The sequence below is a fragment of the Eriocheir sinensis genome, chromosome 18, assembly GCF_024679095.1.
Source record: "Eriocheir sinensis breed Jianghai 21 chromosome 18, ASM2467909v1, whole genome shotgun sequence".
Classification (NCBI taxonomy): domain Eukaryota; kingdom Metazoa; phylum Arthropoda; class Malacostraca; order Decapoda; family Varunidae; genus Eriocheir; species Eriocheir sinensis.
In genome coordinates this window covers 16,352,615-16,361,224 of record NC_066526.1, presented here as the reverse complement: position 1 = coordinate 16,361,224, position 8,610 = coordinate 16,352,615, and positions in this window count along the sequence as shown.

Sequence of the window (8,610 nt, the reverse complement as noted above, 5' to 3'; positions counted from 1 at the left end):
GAAGGAGGCGGCCAGAAACACGCTTAACAACAACCAGCTGGAGCCTTGGAACAGCGAAACACACACCGCAACACGTAAAACACACCCCGGGCCACTGAACGAGCCCCAGAGAACTAGTGTTTGATTTGAGGGCGTTGCTCCGGTGACGAAAAGTAGGGCTGTGTGCCTGACTCCAACCTGTTCTTGCGGGGTTTATCAAGTTTGTCTCTCCTTTTTTGCTTCTCGAGTCCCTGCCTGAACAAGATTTTAGGTCTGCGGGATGGCCCAACGTGTAATTCGAAGAGGAGCGAAGTGGAGTGAAGTGTATCTTTGCGATGTGCTGAAACTGTCTCAAAGAATCGTAATAGAAAGTGTAACAATGCCAAATTCTTTCAGAGGTAAAATCTCAAACCTCGGGGCATTTGGCTAGCGCACCCGTCGATCTCGCCCACCTGTGATCAAGCTTAATGTTAATGCTACACACGTCGTCACACAGGCATAAGTACCCTCGTTTATTTGATTCAATGCGAGACAAAACAACAAGACCATATGATTAAACAAAACCTGAAATCAAGAGGCATTTAGCTAGCCTACAACTATCTTACGTTGGAGTAAACTAAGCTGACCTAAAGACAAATTTAAACGGAAGAGTCAGAAAGAAACCGTAACAGGAAATACAAGATGGGACCATACTAAAATAAACCAAACCTAAAAGCAAGAGGAATTTGTGACATCTATGCCTCAAATAACACTAAAAGCAGCGAAGTAACTTATAAGAAAAAATAAAACCAGAAGAAGTATATGATAGAGAGAGAGCCAGCCAGACAGAGAGAGGGGGGGGGAGGTAATATAACACCTCCGCCAGTGTATTTGCCTGCTTCGCCTGCTTGCCTGCTGGGTGTCGGGTCTCAGCGCTCATAGCCACATACGTAAGCTTCTTCAGTCCTCCCACCACATGCCTTCTCCCGCCTCGTCTCACTCTCGGCTCAATCTCAGTTCTCTATAAACTCACTTTCGTGTTCTCAAGTCCTCCGTTTTTCAATTATTTTCGTCCCCCCTCCCCTCATTCCCCTCTCCTCTCCTTGCTCCTCCTCCTCCTCTTCCTCCTCCTCTTCTCTTCTTAGCTATTATTCCATTACTTCATCTCTTGTTCCTTTCTCACGTTTTCTGTTAGTTCTTTTTGTTCCTCGCTTTCTCCTTTTTTTATGATTTGTTCTTTATTGATTCCAGAGTTCCTTGAATTTGATAAGTACCGGAATTTCGCTTCTTCACAGTTGAATGTTGACGTTGATTTGCTCTCTGTGATGTCAAGAAACGTTTGCATTCTGTCTATCTGTCTGTCTGTCTGTCTGTCTGTCTGTTTGTCTGTCTTCTTTCTTCCTCCTCATGTGTTTGGTAGTCTCCTATCATACACTTTTTTCTCTTATTTCTTTTTATTTCTTTTTCTTCTTCAAATTCGCTTTCTTTATTTTTTTCACATTTTTCTCAGATTTATATATTTTTTTTCTTTTTTTTCTTCATTTCCTCCTTCACGGTGTCGGTTTTGCCTCCGTGTCTCTCTCTCCTCTCTCTCTCTCTCTCTCTCTCTCTCTCTCTCTCTCTCTCTCTCTCTCCTCTCTCTCTCTCTCTCTCTCTCTCTCTCTCTCTCTCCTCTCTCTCTCTCTCTCTCTCTCTCTCTCTCTCTCTCTCTCTCTCTCTCTCTCTCTCTCTCTCTCTCTCTTTTATCTTTCTTTATTTTATATTTTCTATTTATTCATTTATTTATTCTTTCTTTTCTTTCTTCTTTTTTCTCTTCTTCTATCTTTTTCTTTCTTTTCTTTCTTTTCTTTCTTTTCTTCTCTCTCTCTCTCTCTCTCTCTCTCTCTCTCTCTCTCTCTCTCTCTCTCTCTCTCTCTCTCTCTCTCTCTCTCTCTCTCTCTCTCTCTCTCTCTCTCTCTCTCTCTCTCTCTCTCTCTCTCTCTCTCTCTCTCTCTCTCTCTCTCTCTCTCTCTCTCTCTCTCTCTCAGCAATGGCGATAAGAGGCGCTAATGCCAGAATATAAGTCACTGAACCTCGATAAATCATCACTGTTTTCCGCCTGACTGATGACTGGGCAGGAACGGAGGAACGAGAAGAACGAACTCATCACCACCACCACCACCACCACCACCACCGCCACCTCAGCACCCCTTCGTCAGCACTCAGGAGGAAGGAGTGGTGCTTAATAGGGACGCTCAGGGTAGTGGGGTTGAGGGGAAATTGGTGTGACTCTTTGCTTCCCTTTGGTAATGGTTGTGATTATTGGGTCTTGTTCTCTCTTCTGCATTTACTTCATTTTTTTTTCTTGTAATAAATGTGATTAATCTTGTCTGTTTTTTTCTGTATTTCTTTCCCTCATTTTTCTCGATATTTATTAACTTTTTTTTCCTACTCCTCTCCCTCGAATTTATTTTCCTTCTTCTCCTCCTCTTCCTCTTCCTCCAACTTTTTTTTCCATTTTCTCACCCTACTCTTCCTCCTCCTCCAGCTTCTTTTCCTACTTCTCCTCCTTTTCCTCTTCCTCCAAATCTTTTTCTTTTTCATCTTCTCCCCCTCCTCTTCCTCTAACTTCTTTTTCTTCTTTTCCCCCTCTTTCTCTATCTCCAACTTCTTTTCTTACTCCTCCTTCACCTCCTCCTCCCCCTTCTTTTCCCACTCATCCACCTCCTCCAAAGACTATACTTAAGACCAGCTACCTGTGTTTTGTGCTGTGTTACCTGTTGTTTTAAGCGTCCTCCTACGTGTTTCCAAATCATACAGGTGGACACAAAATTCCCTGCCTCTGTATTACTGCGGAAGATTGCCTATAATTCAAGAGAGAGCCAATTTGAACACGAACTCAGTGCAACATTGTATTACTGGCCCAGGAAGAGAAGAACCTAACGCCCAATGCACAGATCGCGTGACACCGTGTATCTATATAATCGCGAACACACGATTGTATCACCGCACAATAAAGCCGCGTCGTTATCTGTGTCTCGCTGCACGGATACCAGTGATTAATGTGCCTGGGTGTGTTTGTCATTTGAGCGCAGAACCATCACGCAATCTACACAATTCGTGGTTCTAGATATACACAAACAGACGCATAATGGAGCCCTGTTGTTGTATCACTTTGCATGGTTGGAAATAGTCAGTGTAGATGTCAGTTTATTATTTAACGTTGAAGAAAGACGAAGCAAAAGGCAAAAAGCAGGGCAATGATGACATGGAGAGGAGCAAAATGTGAGACTGCAAGATGGGAAAACAATACTTGATAGAAAGAAAAAATGGGAGAAGAAGAAAAGAAAATGCAAGGATGGAAGCAGAATGGGAGACGGCAGGGTGTTAGAAGAATACTGATAAGGGAGAAAGGTGGAAAAGCAGGATGGAAATGGCCACCTGAGTACCGAAGATAAAGAATGAGGGAAAACTAACACTCCACCAACAAAACTCGATACAAAAGGTTAATACAGTAGAGTCGTGTAAATACAAGATTGAAAATGACTGAAGTGTAGACGTTAATATATTTCTTTACAACCCCTAAGAAGATGATGGAGAGGAACTAAAAAAAAATAAATAACTACAAACGTCTACAAAACATCTACAAAACGCCTGACACAAAACCTTCCTGAAGTGTGGACGTTATATATCTCTTTACAACCCCTAAGAAGATGAAGAAGGAGAGGAAATAACACTACAAACATCTACAAAACACCTACAAAACGCCTGACACAGTACCTCCCTACACACACGATCCCATCAACGCACAATGGATATGGAGTCGGAGGCGGCCGGGGCGTGAGTGTATTTATCATTACTTATCGTGTAACTGACTCTTAATTACCGACAGCGACTAATGGGGACGATCATTCCGCCGGATACGTGTCATCAGTTGCAGTCACGATTTAATCAGCCATCATGTGACGCCACTACTCCCACCCGTGACCTACTCCCCACCTGGTATCCCCTTCCCCTGACCTCTCCTTCCCTCCTCCCCATGTTCTCATCTCATCTCTCTCCCTCAATCACCCTTCCCTCGTCCCTCCCTTCTTACGTATACCTTCTCTACCTTTATCCTTTGCCACCCTTTTTCTTTGTTCCGTCTAGTCATTCTTCTTTCTCTTTGTTCCTCCTTTACTTTCTTTCGCCCTTTGTTCTGTTACCTCTCCCTGTGCCACGCTTTCCTCTCTTCTAACCTACCTATTCAACCTATATCCTTTGCCCTCTTTTTTCTTCTTTTTTATCCGTCTTGTCAGTCTCATCCACCCTCTTCTTCGTTCTTTACTTCCTTTCCTCTGCTTTTCTTATCGTGGCATTGTGGTGGTAGTGATGGTGGTGGTGGTGGTGTGGTGTTTTACTGCCCCTCCCCCCCCCCCCCCCACCACTCTCTCTCTCTCTTCCTCTCCTTCTGATTGGCAAAGTAAAGGAAGAAAAATAAATGAGGATAGTAATTTTTGACTTTTGTTTATGATTATATTTGTGGATGTCTTCTTCCATTGCGTGTCTTGCCAATAATAATAGGAGGAGGTAAAAAAGGAGGTCAGTGAGCGGAGGATTCTGATAACGAGCTCATTATTATTATTATCTCTCATTATTATTATGTTCAAGAAGAAGACTTGCGAATATAAAACAAAACAAAAAAATAGAGATTATAATAAAAGGAAACAGAAGATCATGAGATTCCCTTAAAAGCATTTCTGGCCTTTTTTATCGGTCTAATTTTTTTATGGGTCCCGTGGCCGCAAAGTATTGAGTAGCCGATGATAAAGGATGATAAGAGAGGAGAAGAGCAGCCACTGAACTCACCGCTACACTAAGAAGAAAAATGATGATGATGATGATGATGATGATGATGATAAGAAGAAGAGAGAGAGAGAGAGAGAGAGAGAGAGAGAGAGAGAGAGAGAGTAGAAAAGAACGCTTGACCGAACGAAACCAGAGACGTAAATGGCTTTTAAATGGGAGGAAAAAGGCGATCGATTTAAATTCATAATAACCACAATGAAAAAGAGAGACAAGACTCTCCAATAACGCTCTTAATGCACACACACACACACACACACACACACACACACACACACACACACACACACACACACACACACGTGACTCCAAGTTAGTACGTACCCTGCTTGCTTGCTTCCCCCTTCCCCCCCTCCCCCCCTTCCCCCTTTCCCTTCCCCCCCCTTCCTCTTCCCTTTCTCGCCTGGTCTAGTCCTCAACCCGTCGCCCAGGGGATCGCCGCCCCCCTCCCCCCCTCCCACACACTTAACCACAATTTTTCCTTCTTACATTACATGGGGAGGGTTGAGTCATGCCTTCACCATCCCTCCTCTTCCTCCTCTTCTTCCTCCTCCTCCTCCTTCTCCTCCTCCTCCTCCTCCTCCTCTTCCCTCTGTACCTAATCTTATAACCTCACTTCCACAGCCTCACTCCATTACCCTTTTATCCATTACTGTATACCTGGAATCCAACTTAACTTTGTCTATTCCTTCGTCTACTGCTTCTCCCTCTTTTCAGGTCATCTATATTCTCTTCTTAAATCTTCTTAGTTAATGACAGTATCCTCCATATTTGTATTCAACTATAATCAACCTTTTTAAATGACTTCGTTCTAGCTATTGATACAAAATGGGGTTAGATACACAACTAAGAGAGGCTTACCTGAATTCACTCAGTAATGGCCGTCCCAGGTAATTGTTCCATCACCTTACCTGGAAAAAGTAAAAACTGGTTACCTGATGGAAAACGTTTTGACGTTGCTTACGTTTCCTACTTGTCAAATAGGAAATTGTTAGTCTTGTCCCTCCACTGATGTGTATATTAAAGATTAGATTTGCATCAGTAATTAAAGTTACCTTGAGATTGGAGGAGGATTTGTCACCTGAAGGGAAATATTTGTGACTTAAATTTTTCTTAGCGATGTTGATGTAGTTACTGAGGGTCACAAGGATCAGGTGTGCATTAATTAGTCACCTTACCTGGCAGGAGGATGGAAAACGAAGTCACCTGGAGAAGATATTTTAGTGTGCCGTGTTTTTTCTTCTCGCCCACCAGGACAATATGGGTTAGTTTTGAGGCTTCCGCGTGGCCAAGCCGAACATACATTATCCAATAGAATTACATATTTATTCTTTAGAGGTATAATTATTGTTGTGACGTGGAGGGGAAAATGTGGACAAAAATATTAATTGAAAAAAAAGACGTAGTGTTTTTCTTTACGAGTAATTAATTAGCATAATCTTTCAGGGCAAAGGAAATTTGTTCTAATTATGCGATGGAAAAATTATCACTCGTATAAAAAGTGTAAAATGAGACTGTTATTTATGTGTGTGTGTGTGTGTGTGTGTGTGTGTGTGTGTGTGTGTGTGTGTGTGTGTGTGTGTAAAGTGGTCTATTCCTTTTAAAATCTCTTCTTTCACTCAATTCTCATGATTAAATTCTTGTAACCCTCTCCCTTTACTTACTCAGCTTCTCTCTCTCTCTCTCTCTCTCTCTCTCTCTCTCTCTCTCTCCTCTCCTCTCCCCTCCTCTCCTCTCCTTCTCTCCTCTCTTTCCCCCCTTCCCTCTCTTCCCCCCTTCCCTCTCTTTCCCCCCTTCCCTCTCTTCCCCCCTTCCCTCTCTTCCCCCCCTCCCTTCTCTCTCTTTCCCCCCCTCTCTCTCCCCCTTCCTTTCTCTCCTCACATCTCCGTTGGCCGCGAAATGGCCTCCGCGGATCTAATATTGCTCATGCGGCATTAGTATTGCTTCTGTAATGCCAGTATTATAACGGTGTGCCTTGATATTAGAACTATGCTCCTGATAGTGTTATTACGGAATCAGCGCTCAGGCCGCGGATATTGGGCATGAAAAAGTGATTGAAATAACACTGTGCTCGGGAGGGACGCGGAGGAGGAGGAAGAGGAGGCGGAGGGGAAGGAGGAGGAGGGGTCGGGGAGGAAATATAAGGAAAGAAACTGTTTTACGAATGTTTTGCCGGAAAATGTCACGCTTACATATACTTTTCATCACTAGAAATAGGACAAACAACGATTAACCATTTTTTTGCAACAACTTCCCTTACAAAATTGCTCTAAAAATACTTTCTTGTGCCTTCGAGTGACTAACAGAATAAGTAGCACATTTTTTCTTGGGACACGTTACGCGGATTAATAGAAATCGTTATTCTGAAGCAAACGTAAACATCCTTTTAGAGTCCAGAACAGCGTGCCGTTGGAAAGAACAACACCACCGCCTCGCCTTTCATCAGCGCGGTATTTGCATGAAACACATTGTCTCAGGAGTTATATATGACGCCGCCAACACTTCAGCATTATAATGACGATCTGAGAACAGCGGCGAGAACGCAATAATGAGGACGAGAGTGCAACAGTGAGGATATGAAGGCGAGAACACATTACCGAGGACACAGGACACGATTATGAGCCAAGGGAAACAAGGGACATGTAAGATTTAAGGTAGAATATGGAACTTAAACGAGGAAAAAATATCACGAACTTGAGAAAATTACAAGAACGAGAATATATGCACGGAAACACATTAGCAAGAGCACAGAGAAGATAGACAAAGGAAAACGATGAGAAATAAAGCATTAGTTAAAAAAGATAAACTTGAAAAGATTAAGAACATCATAAAAATTTTTTTATTCGGAAACAGACAAAAAACGAATATTAGGAGACGAAGTGGACATAGGCAAACAGAAAGGAAGGAAGGAAAAAGATTAAAAAAAAACAGAAAAAAAGGAAGGAAAAAGATAAATAAAAAAACAGAGAAAGGAAGGAAGGAAAAAGATTAAAAAACAGAGAAAGGAAGGAAGGAAAAAGATTAAAAAACAGAGAAAGGAAGGAAGGAAAAAGATAAAAAAACAGAGAAAGGAAGGAAGGAAAAAGATAAATAAAAAAAAACAGAGAAAGGAAGGAAGGAAAAGATAGAAAAAAACAGAGAAAAGAAGGAAAGAATAAGAGAAAAAGAGAAAAACAGAAGATTGAAAGAATAATACGAAATCATTAGGAGACGAACTGGACATAAAAAATGGGAAGGAGAGAACGGGGAATGGGGGAAGAAAATGGAGAATAGGGGAATGAAAGAAGAATAAGAAATCACCTCCAATAATGAAATGACAGCGCAAGAACAGCGTCAATAACTAAGAGGGAAAGCTTAGCGAGGTGACAGCCGGAACGTAATATCCGTGACAGCAGGAGAAACAGCATCAATAACAGCCAGACCAACAGAACGGCGCACGAGAACTTGTTGTTGGTGTTTATACCGAAGAGAGATAAGACGGCAGAGGGGTGATTAGTGATTGTATGATGGGTGAGTTCTGTCGTTATTTTGTTTTTCTTTTTCTCTTAGCATGATTTTTGGGAGTTTCTGAAGAGAGCACACGAGATTTTGTTGGTGTTTGTACCGAAGAGAGATGGCAGAGGGGTGATTAGTGATTGTATGACTCGTGAGTTCTTGTTATTATTTTTTTTTTTCTTTTTCTCTCGGCATGATTTTTGGGAGTTTCTGAAGTGAGGGAAAGAGACCAACCCAACAGCGCACGAGAACTTGTTGGTGTTTGAAGCGAAGAGAGACGGTAGAAGGGTGATTAGTGATTGTATGATTGGTGAGTTCTGTTGTTTTGATTTT